At 40.2% G+C, this 2500-nt stretch overlaps 4 non-coding genes across 4 annotated transcripts; all 4 read left to right on the plus strand.

Annotated features, from left to right (window-relative positions):
• Positions 1–320: 320 nt before the first annotated feature.
• LOC128007948 (5S ribosomal RNA) lies at positions 321–439 on the plus strand. The gene has a single exon (XR_008179691.1). It is a non-coding gene; the product is annotated as a 5S ribosomal RNA (ribosomal RNA).
• Positions 440–1092: 653 nt separating this feature from the next.
• On the plus strand, positions 1093–1211 carry LOC128008686 (5S ribosomal RNA). Its single transcript, XR_008180419.1, has one exon. It is a non-coding gene; the product is annotated as a 5S ribosomal RNA (ribosomal RNA).
• A 510-nt stretch (positions 1212–1721) lies between these two features.
• LOC128008687 (5S ribosomal RNA) lies at positions 1722–1840 on the plus strand. The gene has a single exon (XR_008180420.1). It is a non-coding gene; the product is annotated as a 5S ribosomal RNA (ribosomal RNA).
• Positions 1841–2061: 221 nt separating this feature from the next.
• LOC128008688 (5S ribosomal RNA) lies at positions 2062–2180 on the plus strand. Its single transcript, XR_008180421.1, has one exon. It is a non-coding gene; the product is annotated as a 5S ribosomal RNA (ribosomal RNA).
• The last annotated feature ends 320 nt before the right edge of the window (positions 2181–2500 follow it).

The following is a 2500-nucleotide window of genomic DNA, read 5'->3' on the forward strand; positions in this document are numbered from 1 at the left end:
TCTCTGAATCTTAGCAGGTTTAGGTCTGGTTAGCACTTTGATGAGAGACTGCCTGGGAATACCAGGTGCTTTAATCTCTTTGGAAAATTTCACGAATTATATAATAATCTTTCATTAAAAAAAAAAAAAAAAAAAAAAAAAAAAAGAGTCAATGTTCGATCTCTGAATCTTAGCAGGTTTAGGTATGGTTAGCACTTTGATGAGAGACTGCCTAGGAATACCAGGTGCTTTAAGCTTTTGGGTTTTCTTTCCTACTTATATAATGTACTGGCGATTAGATTGGCTGGTCTTTAAATAGCCCTCTCTTTGCTGCTGTCTTCGCTTACGGCCATACCAACCTGGCTATGCCCGATCTCATCTGATCTCGGAAGCTAAGCAGGTTTGGGCCTGGTTAGTACTTGGATGGGAGACCGCCTGGGAATACCAGGTGCTGTAAGCTTTTTGGACATTTTTCACTTAGTATATAATAATTTTGCCAAAAAATAGAGTCAATGCCCGATCTCTGAATATTAGCAGGTTTGGGCCTGGTTAGTACATGGATGGGAGACTGCCTGGGAATACCAGGTGCTGTAAGCTTTTTGGACATTTTTCACTTAGTATATAATAATTTTGCCAAAAAATAGAGTCAATGCCCGATCTCTGAATCTTAGCAGGTTTAGGTCTGGTTAGCACTTTGATGAGAGACTGCCTGGGAATACCAGGTGCTGTAAGCTTTTTGGACATTTTTCACTTAGTATATAATAATTTTGCCAAAAAATAGAGTCAATGCCCGATCTCTGAATCTTAGCAGGTTTAGGTCTGGTTAGCACTTTGATGAGAGACTGCCTGGGAATACCAGGTGCTTTAATCTCTTTGGAAAATTTCACGAATAATATAATAATCTTTCTTTAAAAAAAAAAAAAAAAAAAAAAAAAAAAGGGTCAATGCCCGATCTCTGAATCTTAGCAGGTTTAGGTATGGTTAGCACTTTGATGAGAGACTGCCTAGGAATACCAGGTGCTTTAAGCTTTTGGGTTTTCTTTCCTACTTATATAATGTACTGGCGATTAGATTGGCTGGTCTTTAAATAGCCCTCTCTTTGCTGCTGTCTTCGCTTACGGCCATACCAACCTGGCTATGCCCGATCTCGTCTGATCTCGGAAGCTAAGCAGGTTTGGGCCTGGTTAGTACTTGGATGGGAGACCGCCTGGGAATACCAGGTGCTGTAAGCTTTTTGGACATTTTTCACTTAGTATATAATAATTTTGCCAAAAAATAGAGTCAATGCCCGATCTCTGAATATTAACAGGTTTGGGCCTGGTTAGTACATGGATGGGAGACTGCCTGGGAATACCAGGTGCTGTAAGCTTTTTGGACATTTTTCACTTAGTATATAATAATTTTGCCAAAAAATAGAGTCAATGCCCGATCTCTGAATCTTAGCAGGTTTAGGTCTGGTTAGCACTTTGATGAGAGACTGCCTGGGAATACCAGGTGCTTTAATCTCTTTGGAAAATTTCACGAATTATATAATAATCTTTCATTTAAAAAAAAAAAAAAAAAAAAAGAGTCAATGCCCGATCTCTGAATCTTAGCAGGTTTAGGTATGGTTAGCACTTTGATGAGAGACTGCCTAGGAATACCAGGTGCTTTAAGCTTTTGGGTTTTCTTTCCTACTTATATAATGTACTGGCGATTAGATTGGCTGGTCTTTAAATAGCCCTCTCTTTGCTGCTGTCTTCGCTTACGGCCATACCAACCTGGCTATGCCCGATCTCGTCTGATCTCGGAAGCTAAGCAGGTTTGGGCCTGGTTAGTACTTGGATGGGAGACCGCCTGGGAATACCAGGTGCTGTAAGCTTTTTGGACATTTTTCACTTAGTATATAATAATTTTGCCAAAAAATAGAGTCAATGCCCGATCTCTGAATATTAACAAGTTTGGGCCTGGTTAGTACATGGATGGGAGACTGCCTGGGAATACCAGGTGCTGTAAGCTTTTGGGTTTTCTTTCCTACTTATATAATGTACTGGCGATTAGATTGGCTGGTCTTTAAATAGCCCTCTCTTTGCTGCTGTCTTCGCTTACGGCCATACCAACCTGGCTATGCCCGATCTCGTCTGATCTCGGAAGCTAAGCAGGTTTGGGCCTGGTTAGTACTTGGATGGGAGACCGCCTGGGAATACCAGGTGCTGTAAGCTTTTTGGACATTTTTCACTTAGTATATAATAATTTTGCCAAAAAATAGAGTCAATGCCCGATCTCTGAATATTAACAGGTTTGGGCCTGGTTAGTACATGGATGGGAGACTGCCTGGGAATACCAGGTGCTGTAAGCTTTTTGGACATTTTTCACTTAGTATATAATAATTTTGCCAAAAAATAGAGTCAATGCCCGATCTCTGAATCTTAGCAGGTTTAGGTCTGGTTAGCACTTTGATGAGAGACTGCCTGGGAATACCAGGTGCTTTAATCTCTTTGGAAAATTTCACGAATTATATAATAATCTTTCATTTAAAAAA

This window comes from Carassius gibelio, chromosome B22 (assembly GCF_023724105.1).
Source record: "Carassius gibelio isolate Cgi1373 ecotype wild population from Czech Republic chromosome B22, carGib1.2-hapl.c, whole genome shotgun sequence".
Taxonomy (NCBI): Eukaryota; Metazoa; Chordata; class Actinopteri; order Cypriniformes; family Cyprinidae; genus Carassius; species Carassius gibelio.